Here is a 15,276-nt window from a genome sequence, read left to right on the forward strand (position 1 = left end):
ATGAGCTGCAGCTTCATCATACACACATGCATGTCAGCTCACTACTACAGCCTGGACAGAAACCAAGCTTTGAGGCTTAACTCTCCCCAGCTGGCTGCGAGGTTATGGACCGTTGAAGTTTTGCAATGATCACACAACACAGAGTCTGATTATTTAGCTTCTATCTGTCACACACACCCAGCCTGATAAAAGATACGTAACACTGAATGCTGGAGACTGGCCAAGAAGGTAATTAACAGTTACTGGGGGTGTAAACGTGTACTATTGTACAACATAATGCAGGCAGGAACTAAAGGAAGGATACTAACCACGAAAGCTGTGGAATCCATGTTGTGCATTCCAACTTGATAGATTTATATATATATATATATATATATATATATATATATATATATATATATATATATATAGGTCATTGTTAAAATATGTTGTGTGTGGGTGTGTATATATATACACACCCACACACTATATATATATATATATATATATATATATATATATATATATATATACACACACCCACACACAACATATTTTAACAATGACATTTTAGATAAATAATCATCAGTAATGTGGATATAATAACTAAAGGGGTAAAGGCAAATAATAACAGCTAGAACAGTCTGGTAAGTTCAGAAAATTGCATCACTTATGCCATATTACGATATCCAAAATCTAAGATCATTTCTAGTTTCATATCACAATATTGATATAATATCGATACATTGCCCAGCCCTATCTATATAGATATATTGCCCAGCCCTATATTAAGCTAATTCATGACAACTGAGCCAACTCTATTTGCTTAGGGAGACTGAGATGTGATTAAAAACAATGGAAAAAACTAGCAGCTGGACCTTGAGTTAAGATTTTTTTAAACAAATTAATAAAAATATGTAGTCACAAGCCACCATACACTACAGAGGTTTTATGGCCCTCAGGAACATCATGGGTATATTATAGAGAACTTGAGCTGGAAGGAATAGTATAGTCGGAATGTAGTATAGTAAGCAAAACCTACAAGACAGGTTGCCATCACATTTAAACACCTGGTATGAACCCTTTCCATTGGACTCTTCATGACCTCTCCTCTCAGGCCACCCTCGGGAAGAAAGATCATCCGTTCAGACACAATATCTCGTAATCTAATAGACAGCCTGTCCTGAAGTTCACTAAGCACATTCATGATCCCGACAGGATGACCTCGTTTGATCATAATGGACCCTGGGAGGAGAATTAATGTCCAGTAACCGGAGACAGTATAACCGGACACCGGTGACACAAGTGCTTGTTTGCAGTTCTAAATAAAAATACCAGTGTCACATTTTAGATAAGGACAGTAATAGTGAGGCTCAGTGAGAACAAGTGTGTGTTTCCCTGAATTTGGAGGTTTTAAAATCTAAGAGCAAATTTTTCCCCTGGTGTATTGCAAGCCCGGTGGCCCACCAGGCCTAAGTTGCCCCCCACCAGGCCTAAGCCACTGGGAATTGTTTTATAATGTACTTTTAAGATGCTTTTTAAACTACAGTTACAGTCGGTTGGAAACTTTTTTTCTTTTAGCACTGACCTAATCTAGGGCTTTATAAATTCTCAATTTCATGATTACTTCAATGATTCTGTTATCACATAAACTATTGGGCTCTACATTAATGCTGCCGTCAGTCTGTGACTGGCCCCAGCTGGGCCATCGCCACCGGGCTTTACAACTTTCCTGGGGGAAACCCTGAAAAGCTATTACATTTTTCGTCAACAAATATTAACCCTCCTGTTGTCCTCGGGTCAAATTTGACCCATTCTAAAAAAGTTTCTACATCAGAAATTTGGGTTTCTTTCAAACAAACTAATAAACTAACAAAAAAAATGTATGTGGACGGTTCCAAAACAATGCTCTTCACAAGTCAAATAAATGATCAGTTCACTACTTTCATTAAATGTGGGTGTTTCATTCAATTTTATAGCAGTTGAAATTTTTTTTATAAAAGAACGTTGAAAAAAGTGACAAAAACTTGGGGAAAAAGTGACAAAAACAGTGGGAAAAGCTTCAAAAACATTGAAAAATGTTATAAAAATTTCGGTAAAGTGACTAAAGTGTCGAAAAAGACGACCAACACGTTGAAAAAATAAGTTTTAATTTGAAACTTTGACCCAGAAAAACCAAAAGTTGCATGGTCGACGGCAAGACAACTAAATGATAATGTGATACACTGATGAATGGAATAATTAACAAATTACTTCAACTCCCGTAACCATGGTGACTGTATATAACAAAAATCGGGGCAATCAAAGGGGTAAGCTTCGCTTCAAAACTCGTACCTCTTAATGGCGCCATTTTGATGCTACCAAACGATCACCCGACGTTAGCATCCCATTGACTGCCATTCATTTTGACGTCACTTTGACAGAGAATAACTTTACATCTGAAGAGTTTAAAGACTTTATTTGCCCATTGTTTATTTCTAAAGAAATACGACAATGTATAAAAGGCTCCATTACCTTGTATCTCACGTTATGGCTCCGTAGCAGACGTTTTTGTAAAAATAGGCTTGTGTCATAACCACACAACTTACTGTCGCATAGTAGAGGAATTACCGTATAGTACAGGAGAAGCTCGCAGGCAGTTTGGACTTACATTAGCTGTTTAAGTTGAATTACTAATGTTAACTAGCATTTTAGTGATCAATAATTAGCCTGTGCCTATGTTATCTCCTTGCATATACCTACGCTCTCCGTCTCTGCAAGATTGGGAATGATTGAGATTTCTCTTGGCACAGCTACCAGAAGACTTACAACTTTCAGACAGGTTGCTCACGTCACATTTACGTCATCTCTCTCAGTTGGAGGCTGCTCAGTAACGCTCAGCACTCACCAGAAAAGTGCTTCTAATATCCTTCACTGGTCTCCGTCCAGAGCAACAGGATCTGGTGGTCCATTATATACTGTCTATGGGGGAAAGCCTTAGCCTCAAAACGCTTAGAAAAATTTGACTAAAATAACTGAAAAGTCAACTAAAATGTATGGCATTTGTGTTGCCTTAAACAAACTAACTACAACTAATATGCCTTTTTTCGTCAAGAGGCTGAATCAAAATCAGGTGCCAACATGAACACTGCTTTAGATCAAGAGTAACTTTGTAAATTAAAGTATAAGAAATTTGAGAGTGGAGTGGGCTTGGTCCTGTCTTGCTTTGTCAGTGATTACAGATTAGGGTTGCACGATATTGACAAAATGTGATATTGCGATATCGATTATGAATATTGTGATATCAATATTAATGTCTATATTTTTAAACATATGTAAAAATACAAAAGTTATGGGAAAACGCATCAAAATGGATTCATAACAAATAAAACAAGTTTTCTTACAACACAAGGTTTATTTTAACTGACGGTCATATTGGACTGGTCCAACATGAATAAATAAATAATGACCATGTCTACAGAACAGGACATGTTCTACTGGTTGGACAGTATAAAATAAATAAATAAAGAGAACAGGACATGTTCTACTGGTTGGACAGTATAAAATAAATAAATAAATAAATAAAGAGAACAGGACATGTTCTACTGGTTGGACAGTATAAAATATATAAATAAAGAGAACAGGACACAACTTTTCTTTCGCTTCTCTGATTTGTTCTGTTTTGTTGTCTCTATCTATTTCTTCACTTACACTGTCACTCTGTTGATATATGCACACACGTGGTACGCTCCATAGGGTTTATCACATAGTGGACCCGTGCACTGACGTGTACTAACGTGCAAGTGGCACGGTAACTGGCCAATGAAACATGATCATTATAGCGTTTCAAGCGGGCTCTAAATCAAACACAACTAAGCCACACAGCCAACGGACGGAACGCAGCGCTCCACTATATATACAAAATATTGCATACTTATCGCAACACTTTCGATATAATATTGCGCAACGTGATATCGCGATAACGATATTGAGTCGATATATCATGCACCCCTATTACAGATATGAAAAGCTGCAAATAGATTTCAGATCGGTGTGTGGAGAAACTGGTCCAAAAATGGCAGACATATCAAGAAGCCCACGCTCTTCCACTGGAAACAAATTGGTGCCAGTCATGTGACCTGTGAGGTTGCATTTTACCTGTCAAATGGGAAAAGTTCCGGTCAGATATTTTGTAGCTGGTACCGACTCATCCTCGCTGGCAATTTCCTGGCTTCATTTACGTTAGACCGGCCGCTGCTTGGTTTCATAAAGTAATTCACAATATTTCCCTGTTTCGCCATGGCTTGGGCTTTGAAATTCCCGCTTGCTTGTGACCGTTTCGTAGTTTGTAAACTTACGATAGACTACTGCATCAAATCAGAGTGTGACTACGGTTGGGGATCGTTTGGATTATTTCCGATACCGGTGCTAAAACGATACTTTCAAAGTGGTGCCGGTGCCTGAACCGACACTTTTAGAAAGATTTAAAACTATCTATTTTTTTTTTTTTTTTCACAAAACGACAGTCAACAACATTTAACAACAGCTTGTTCTTTGCTAAGGCCACATGGTCAAAATTAAATGATTTATTAAAAATGTAATGACAACAACTTATAACAATAGCTTATTTCACCAGTAAATTGCTGGTAAACGACAAAAACAACTTCTAGATGGGAAAAGGGTATTTTACAATACCTTTGAATGCACCACAAGGCAGTACCTAAGTAAGGACTACTAGCCAGTCAGAAGCAGAGTATGAGGGCGTGCCACACTAGCAGCTAGGCGAGCATTATAACGTGTGTTACAAAGTGACCACGTTTGTCTCTGTAAGTAAAGGCTGGACTACAATAGAGCTGTTTGGAGCAGTTGGTGAACAGTGTTTTCTGTTGGAGATGGTAAGTCCCTTTGGGGTGAACTTTGGGCTTTTTCACTTTGGAAGCCTATTACATGCACAAAAAAGATATATAACACAATAAAAGGAAAGCCAAAAAGCCAAAAAGCATAATATGAGCACTTTAACTAGCGTCACATGCAGTGATGTTTCTGTTGCCTCTATGATGTCCGTTTCGGAGCACCAGAGTGCAGCGCAAGCATATAAGAGGCACCAAAATAGCAACGCGGGTTTCGGTGCCTCTTCTACCGGACCGGTAGATAGCAGTTGTTAAGCCACCAGTGCCATATTAGCACCGGGTCTCGGTACCCAACCCTAAGTGTGACGTATTTTGTTCCTTTATCAGATACGCTACAGTCTACAGTCTTTTTAAAAAATTTTTAAATGAAACACGGAAGAACGAAAGATATGAAAATCCCTGTAGCCTATTTTAACACAATTCAAATTGTGCAGAGAGAATTATCTCCACCGGTCATTATGTCCACAGACAATTACAATTTTCGGTTCTCATCATTTTTTTCCGTTAAATGACCGGTAATTACCAGACAACGGAAACTTAGGCTGACACGTAACATTACTGGATCATTGTCACTCTGCTAGAAATCTCGACACGACATCACACTGTCTACATCTGGCCAATTCTCGACAGGAAGGTGGTACACCAAACAGGAAGTTGGAGTTTCCCCTCCAAAGGCACTGTTTATTGCTGAATTTGACCTCAGGGGAAGAAAAAAAAAACTATTAACCGGCCCTAACCAGCTTGGGTCCATCTGCAACTCCTGCATGCACATATAAATACCACACTGCTGATAAATGTGGCTCTTCAGGAATACAAGTGAGGTCCAAAGCAAATTGGCATCTTAGTAACACATCGCATATCAGACATGTTTCTAGTTGTGTGGGCTGGCCAATATATCGATATAATATCATCGATATATCAATACTCTCATTGTGTTAATATTTTGTGAAAGCACCAATAGTCAACAAAATCGCCGCAATATCGACATTGATGTATTTGGTCAAAAATATTGTGATATTTGATTTTCTCCATAAGCTCCATAAGGGTATAGGGCTGGGTACCGAATACAACACTTTTTAGGCACCAACCGAATTGGCTCTAAAGTATTAAGTATCGAAAAATGCCTTGTCATTCAATACCCAGTTTCAATACCTAAGGAGTCAAACTCATCAGCGTCAGTGAGCCAATGACCACGCAGCATGCTTCCACCAAGATCTAATAATGTGATTGGCTGTATAACGTTACTTGTCGTAGAGACACGCAGGAAAAACTCTACGTTACACAGAGACGGGGCTCACGTAGTAGGAGCTGAAAAATATATAAAAAGATTTGTATGTAATGTTGTAATTTCTTTTTTTTAAATATAAAACTGGTGTCAAAAAAGTCGTTTAGGAACCAGTATCGAATTCACGGTATTGGTATTGGTACCAGGATCGAAAATCTTTTAACAATACCCAGCACTATGTGTAATTCATGTGGGAATGTTTGGAAAATCTCACAATTTGATTGCGATTGCAATTCTTGGTGTTATGATTAGATTCAGAATTGATTCTTGATTCAAAACTGATATAACATAGAAAGGAGGCTCTAGCTTTTAAAAGTATTTATTTATAGTATTTATGGCGAGGCCATGACTGGCAGTATGGTGGCACCACACCCACTGCTGCTGCAAGAGAGCTTCTTCACAGGATCTGTTTTTGGCAGTGGGATCCTATACTTAGTCTGCTGGTTTTATACATGGACTAGATGAATAGAGTGTTTTATAGTCTTATTTTACTGGTAGTGGCAGTGGTAATGTGAAGGTTAAACATAAGAACACAATAAAAGTTTTTGAACACTCTGATGTCCAAATTAAAATAGGATGGGTCTCCTCGTTATCGAGGATGTCTCGTCTTTTCAAAGTGCACGTCAGGACAGTCACCGTGAGTGACAGTCCTTTTAATATACAGCAAACTATAAATATGACTCTGGCTGCTTACTAACCTCCTTTCAGACTGTGTTGCTGTGCGCTGCTATAAGTCTAACAACACCTAAACACTCTGAACTAGGGCTGCACAATATATCGTTTTTTTTACCGTCATCGCGATATCAACTGGCGCAATAAACACATGTCGAAAGGCTGCGCCATCTCGCAAAAGACACTCAGACATTTTTTGGTGTTAGTTGAAAGAAAATGTCAGTGAAAAAACTGCACTTTAAAATGTAACGGTCATTCTTTTTTTTTTTTTTTAGTGGTGCCTTTTATATTCAATGTAATGTTCAATTAGTTCAATAAAAGAATGTTGGAAATGATTTCCTTTAATTTGTTTTAAATTCAACAAGCAATCTGAATGTATTTTAGCAGAATACTGAAAGCAGCAGAACTGAGTACACTTTAATATCTGTTTGTTTAGCGCAAGAAATAACGTTATTGCAATATTCAACAACGTTATCGCATATTTTATTTATTAATCGTGAAGCCCTACTCTGAACTAAATGTTTATGTCGTCACACCTGATGGAAAACATTTTTAATGAAGCACGGAAAATTGTCACCAGACCTTTAACACCCTAGATCACCAGTTTAACCACTGGCCTTAAACACATTCATGCTTAACCTGTACTGTCTTTAAACAGGAAGAAGTAAATGTCCTCGTATGAGAGAAACTGGTGCACCAAGAACATTCTAATTTGGAAGCACAAGATCAAAAGTAAGGGGGGAGGGGGGGGTATTGAGATCTCCACTTTTGAGCAAAACTGAAATTTTCTGCATTCTGGTGAATTTTTCTGCAACAATTTGTGCCTTTTCTGCATCAAGTTATGGTGCAAATGTCTTTATTTATGTGAAGAAATTTTTTTTTGGGGAGGGGGGGCAGTGTTGATCATTGGGGGGGCTGTAACCCCCCCATCCCCCCTGTAAACTACGCCTATGCACACACACACACACACACACACACACACACACACACACACACACACACACTTTCCCGCTCTACTTTGAGCTTCTGGTTTTCCTGTTTTCCTTTTTTCAGTTACAAGCCAAGACTGTGGGTGACTCATAGTTGTTTGGCAACAGCTCATGGGAAGCAGGGATTTGATCCACATTAAATTCACAGCAACCGCACTGGGATTTTGGTTAATATTCAAACTTCATCATTTAACTCTACTACGTCAAAATTACTACGAGAAATGCACATTATGCCACACTTTTTGAGCATTTTTGGTCAGCAAAACCAGAGTGGGTCAAAAAAGTGCCTCGGAACACACCAAAGCGACGCCAACTTGAGCGTACGTTCTGCGCGTGCACGAGACGTAATATGTCTCCATAACAGCAGGCGGCGCTAATCTGTATTGTCGCCCAAAAAATGAAAACCGTAAATGACGGAACATCTCTCCAGACCTGGTAAACACAGAGCATGCTGTCTAGCACTCCACCAATCAGATTGGTCATTGAGTCCGACTGCCCACTGGCCGATTTAACTTGTTGAATGAACGCCAACGGCTCCTCCGACTGATGACGGCACGGAACGCACCGAACAGACTCAAGTCACCGACCTTGCCAGACTGTCCGACGGCCGATAATCGGGTTGGTGTGTCAGCGCCTTTACATTCCTGCCCAAAAAGTACCAGCATGCAGAAAAAGGGACAGGAAACAATGCATGCATGTCATATCAACCATGGCAGATAAGGGACTCTTATTTCGTCTTCTTCACTCTTTCATGTTTGGAATGTTTTGGCCATTAAAATAGGATATGAAAGCATGTTATCAGGGGCTTTAAGCAACCCAGTCACCTACCGTAAATTAGTTTGGTCTTCTACATACAGATTCTTCAAACTAACTTCCAAGTGAAATTGAATTAAATTACAATAATTTTGTGGCAAATTGTGAATTCATGGTTCAAGTTATGAAGGAAAATGAATCAAAAAAACATGTTTTGTGGCAAGTGAGTGAGGCCTCTCAGAGTTTGTTGGTACTCATATGAAAAACCACAAGTATCCAATGATCCCGGAGAATTGGATTCCAAAGCCAGGAATACAAATCCTCTATTTGATTTGCACTGTTCTGAAAGGCCCGGGGTCATTGCAGGTCTTGTGGGCGGTTGGCTGCCTGACAGCTGCACAGCCACACACTCTTGGGCTGATCGGAGTCTTTTGTCGAGTCTCTGTGCAGCTACACAGTGTTTCTTGTCCAACTGGTTGCTGAAAAACTCCCCTTTTTGTCCAGCCTGATTAGAGCCAGAAGTAGAGTGGAAGCAGCAGATATAATTAGCCTGGTTTACAGTAAATCTGTTTCTGTTTGGAACGCCGCTTTTGTTTTCTTGTTTTTGTTTTGCAACTCATGTGAGATTAATATCAGCATCTTCAAAAAGCAGACGTATCTACCGTGGCAGTTGTGTGACGATCACATGGAACTTATTCTCACAATGTCCACCCACTCACTCGCTCTACCTCTCACACAGGTTCTCCGTAATGAAGCCAACCACCTACAGACGCCGTTTGTCCCAGAGCACACCGCTCGCTGCTTTGTGCTCACTTCTTTGATTTCGACACCTCAACATCCTGTACGCCCCTGCGTTAGTATCTGAGGTCGCCTGTGAGAAGTAAAACAGAGAGCAGCATCATATCCGAGAAACACTTTCTCTTCTCCCCCCGCTGCACTGTAACTGCACTTTTTGCGTTGTGTTGTGTTGCTGGGCAATATATCAATATAAATCGATATCGTGATATGAGACTAGATATCGTCTTAGATTGTGGATATTGTAATATCATAACATAACACAAGTGTTGTCTTTTCCTGGTTTTACAGGCTGCATTACAGTAAAGTGATGTCATTTACTTTACTGACTGTTCTCGCAGTTCTATTATTTGCCATTACCCACTTATTCATTATATCCACATTACTGATGATTATTTGTCACAAATCTCATTGTGTTAATATTTTGTGAAAGCACCAATTGTCAACCCTACAATAACGTCGCAATATCAATGTATTTGGTCAGAAATATTGTGATATTTGATTCTCTCCATATCATCCAGCCCATCAGCATGGTTATTATTGCATTCAGTAAACATTTAACATCAAATAAAGTGAATGAAGGCAAGACAGCACAACGTTATTTTCCACTGGGGCCTTCCAAACAGGCCATGGTTCCTTTAAAAGGTGCAGTAGGTAAGACTTATAAAACTAACTTTCTGTCATATTTGCTGAAACTGACCCTATGTTCCAGTAGAACTACATGAAGCAGATCATTTAAAAAAGAATCCGGCTCCTCTGGCACCACATACAGCCTGTAGTACAATTTGCAAAAATCCACCGCTCCCTGTTCAGATGCACCAATCAGGGCTGGGGGGGGGGGGGTGGGGGGGTGGGGGGTGTCTAACACTCTGTCAATCACTGCTCAGGCACACACATTTCATAGCGTCCTCCCCTCCCGCTGTTGTCGATGTTCAAATTTTTTCCTGGAGTCCTGGATTTTTACAATCCTACTTTACTTTAAGTAAAAGGTTTCGGTAATACGTCAACTCCCCAAACAATCCATTCTCATTTCTTGCCAAACCCCTGTTTTAGCTGTACTAAACATTTCATCACTAACAGCAGTCAAGCTTCTTAATTCAATTCTTCAGAAGAGAGAGACAAAAGCCTCTCAAAAGAACTGGCACACAGCCAGAGGAGATGCTACATGTGTGAGCTCACAGCGCCGGCAGCGGGTCAACATACTGTCGCACGTTTGACTGTCATATCTGGCTGAGGCAGACACAAACATTGTGCAAGACCATGCTTGCTCTGCATACCGATAACAAAACCGTGAGCTGGTCTGTTGACTGCTGAGGGAGCATAAATCTCTGCAGCGCAATGAGCTCACTGGGTGATGAGCAATGAGATTTATAGATACTGATTTAATAAGTAGAACGCATTCATGTTTGGGGACTAAGCTTATGTCACGATGAGTTGGTTTTCTTTCTTTCTGATTTATATGTCTGGTGGCAGCTCAAGTGGAACTTCGTACAAAGAGACGAGGGCCGGGTATCGGTTTCAGTACTGATACGTAACTGAAACGAATATTTTCGTCAATACCTTTCTTTGAGAAATGTTTTTCCACAAAGCCCCCTTTGCATTCAACAAAGAACATATTGGTTTTCAGTAAAGGTGTCAAAATTAGTCGAATTTTGCTTCAAATCAGGAACTTAACTGATCAAAGACAAACTAGCCTAGGTCCTTCATTCCAGCAGCAGTCAGACTCTTTAATGCAACATCATAATGTAGCACTGCTAGCTGTTTCTGCAATATGAGCCATCACTGGACAATACTCTGCACTATGCATATTTATTCATTTATTACTCTCCGTTACCTTCAACTGTGCAATATGTCATTTCTAGTCATCTGTATATCTGTTTATATACTGTCTGTTTATATAAGGGTGTTTACTGTGTAAATATGTTTGTTTTATTACTATTATTATTATTATTATTATTATAATAACTAATTCTATTTCTTATACTTTATGTATATTTGTTCTCTTATGTCTACTTAATGTGTATTTGTTTTATTCTGATGTGTGTAAATTTTTTTCTTGTGAGCTGCTGTAGCACAAGAATTTCCCCAGTGTGGGATTAATAAAGTCTTATCTTATTTTATCTAACCATAACACGTTTCTGTCACCACCAAGAAGGCTCTAAGCCCTAACACACACAAACTGTCTACCTCCAGAATCTAAAAAAAAATTTCCTCTGAAATGAAGTAGTATTACAACATTCTGTGGGGAGTTGGGGGGGGGACCCTGAAATATCTGCCATCTGCTAATGCAACTTCCTCTTGATCTCTGCACAACTTGCACTGTGTCCCAAATGTTTGTTATTCACACTGAAAAATGGAAAATGTAAGGATAATTCTGCTTTATTACAACTTGGCTCTTTTTTTACTTGGTTTTAGTTCTCATTACTGTCAGCTACAACAGTCAAACGAGACAGGAAGACGTACCAAATCCCTTGATTTTTGAGTTGATGGACACTATTGTCCCACAATGCAATGCACAAAAGACACGGAGAAGCTACTCACAGCTGCAAAAGATTCTGATGAACTGCAGATGGTGGTGAAACAAAAATACGACACAATTTAACAGACAATAAAGTATTTAATGTATAGAAAAAAACATTCAACATTCAACTCTCAGTGGAGTTTAATTGGCAGTGACACTCCAAAGTTATAGTTTTATTTATCATCTGGCACATACTGTATATTGCATCATTTCCTGTTGGTTAACCATACACTGGTTTCTTGTATACTAACTGTAGAAAAACTATACTCTGAAGAATTGCTAAATATGGGAACAATTATGGGAACTAGGCAGTGTATTTATGTATGTGGGTGTACAGATTTAAAAAAAAAAAAAGAAAAAATGTCTGCAGACACATCTGCAGGTAGCCTTGTCAATGTGGCTGCTGTAGAACTAAGTTAGCGCTCAACCTTGTGTCAATTTCTCTATTCCACCGGGCAGACGTCAGCGTCACAGTAGCAAGCCTTCAACCAGCTAAACTATCTTACAGGGCTCGAAAACTTTTCTATGGACATCCCCAGCCGTCTCCCAACGCGTAAAACATTTAGTAGATTTGTCATTTGGGATGTACGGAAGAGGATTATGGCCACATGTGAAATTATATTGAGTTCAGTATTATTCTGTATATATTCTGAGAAAAAAGTCAGAATTCTGACTTTAATCTCAGAATTCTGAGAATAAAATTCTGAGATTAAAGTCAGAATTCTGAGAAAACAGTCAGAATTCTGACTTTTTTCTCAAAATTCTGACTTCAAACTCAGAACTCAGATACATTTTTCACATGTGGCCCTAATCCTCTTCCGTAGTGATGGTTGTGGGACGGTAAGCAAGTTTAACCGTGAAGCCTTTTAGGGGCCGACCATCAACTGTCGCCGCCTGTTGCTGATTGGCTGCAATTGTGTTTTGTTGCTCGTGCGCTCCTTTCTGTTTGTTTTCCATTTACACAGCCAGAGCTGTGTAGGAACACCTACACATTTTCTTTCAGCGCACACAGAAAATAGGAAGCTAGGTGAACGTGAGGAGATATTCGCTGAATTTGACAAAAAAAGCGTATTGGATTTACATCACTTACATACCTTTAAATAAATATTTTATATTGTTGTTGTTATCTTTAAATTTTTGCATTTCATCAGTTGCAAAAAAACAACAACATGATATCGACATTATATATCAGCCATCGGCAGCCCTGCCGTCTAAATATCGCATCGGTCATTAAAAAACCCATATTGGTTGAACACTAATTAAATGCACAGCAGATGACAGGTGTGCTTTGTTACCACATTGCAATTTTACACCTGTCGAAGTTCACAGTTCATTTATATGCGCTTTTCCCCCTCACGCTCTTACTATATTTATGTCTAATACAGGCCACCATGGACTGTCCAGAGACCTAAATATGCTGTCACAATTTCTCAGTCATCATAATTGGTTGATGAGAGGCCTAGTTATATTTATTAAATCAAATATATATTTCTGCCTGTGCATCCACTACAACTAACGACGTACCAGCATACAAACATAGTGGTACCAGAGTATCTGCTGATATTAGCTTTACAAAGCATAAACATACATGGGTGTTGGGAAATTATTTTTTATCATTGGTGGTACTCTACCATTTTGTACGTGTACACAGTATATGCTCATTTTGCAAAATCCTGTTGTCCAAAATGAATGATTCCAAGCTGTGATTAAAAACTAACAAAGTGAGACATTAGTCCATTATGTGTGAAGAGTTTAGTGTGATGTAATAATACAATAACAGTGAAACACAGTCTTTAAAAAAAAACTCTGCATACCAGACATATGTATTGGACATTATGGGTGGAGAAGACTGTCTTGTTATCAGTGCATCACTAACTACAACAGTAAGTTGTTATAATCATCTGATCATGATATGGTGCAAGCCATGCTGTCAGCTGACAGTGAGACACGGGAAGGAGCTGCGGTATAACAGGGCTGTACAGGATCAATACACCCACATTATAGCTTTTCAAAGCTGTTCAATCATGAAGCATTAGTACAAGATAATTACTATTAACGACAGAGACGTCATTGAGACGAGTGGCAACCTCTGTATTTTACACTTTCACAGTTCCCTCCAGCACTGAGCCACAGCAGCTTAGCCCACAGATGCTGGCGAGCGTCCTCATGTGATATTTACTGTTCCCCAGTGCCTTGCCGCCCCACCAATTTACAAGACAAGTAAACACAACATCAGCACATAGCCAGCAGGGCCTACAGATGTGCAACAAAAGCAGCAATGTGCAACAGTGTTACAGCTCCTGTTAAACAGTCAGCATTGTGGGGGCAGAGCTTTTGAAGCACTCGAGATTGTTGCTTTCTTGCAAAAAGTCAACTTGATTTGGAGAGCAAAATGTCGTAATGTACTAATTTTTCAATAAAATTTAGGAGTCAGCCGTTTGTGTAAAAGATCACATACAGTGCAAAACATTATATATAGCCAAGTTCATGGTGTAGGACCTACACCATGAACTTTTTTGTATATTTACCCAGACAGCAGAGCTCTCTGATCCCCTGACAGTTCTGCAGGTGGTCTGTTAATGTAGCTGCTGAGAACACACAGCCAGGAGGACCATCATGTAACTATTAGCAAATCCTCATTTACAAAAAAACCTTCATTTAAACAATACTACTTGTTTCGTAAGGTTAACTAACTCTGGTGCCATTAGTTACAACCCTTCTGTATACAGTCCATGGTCACAACAGCGCGAGACAGATGAAGAAATACAGAAAATAAGGAGTTAGGCTACAGTCACGCCTCAAATCTGACTTGACCCCGCGTGCCAAAATAAAGACAGCTGGTGGAATACAAGGCTAAACCATCACGCGCTAAAACCGAAACTAGCAGCAGAAAAAGTAACTGCAGCAGCTGCTTAGCAACACTTGAGGATATGCGGCGGCAGCCAGGGTCGTACACACCTACACGGTTACACAAGTGCTGTTGTCATTTTGCAACACATCACTATTTGAAAAATGAAAAGGTTAAAGGGCGTTGCTTGACGGTAAATAGGTACAACAGGTAGCTGAATAAACAGTGACAAACTTCCAAGCGCCATTAGGCCTGTTTAATTTGGTGTAACTAGTCCAAGAATTCAAGCCTCAACCACCATAAACTTGCTTAATTGTTAACATTTTGTAGGAGCCCGCCTGTTTTCCCCACTATATTCTCTTCAGCCAAAATACAGCCTACTAATGCGCCAGAAAGCAAGAACTGTAAAACGTTAACTTAGCTACATATTAAATTAAAAGCTGCTTTGAGAAAGATACAGCCGAACGAGCCTGACATTTTCACAGTTTGGTAAAAATGCTGAAAGTCATGTTGCCGAAAAGCAAAACAACAATTATTGCCAAATT

General features: G+C 39.3%; 1 protein-coding gene across 3 annotated transcripts in view; it reads right to left on the reverse strand.

Annotated features, from left to right (window-relative positions):
- Positions 1 to 15,276, reverse strand: part of eml3 (EMAP like 3) — a 67,787-nt gene that overhangs the window by 52,129 nt on the left and 382 nt on the right. The window lies entirely within an intron of this gene.

The sequence above is a fragment of the Sander lucioperca genome, chromosome 17 (genome assembly GCF_008315115.2).
Source record: "Sander lucioperca isolate FBNREF2018 chromosome 17, SLUC_FBN_1.2, whole genome shotgun sequence".
NCBI lineage: Eukaryota > Metazoa > Chordata > Actinopteri > Perciformes > Percidae > Sander > Sander lucioperca.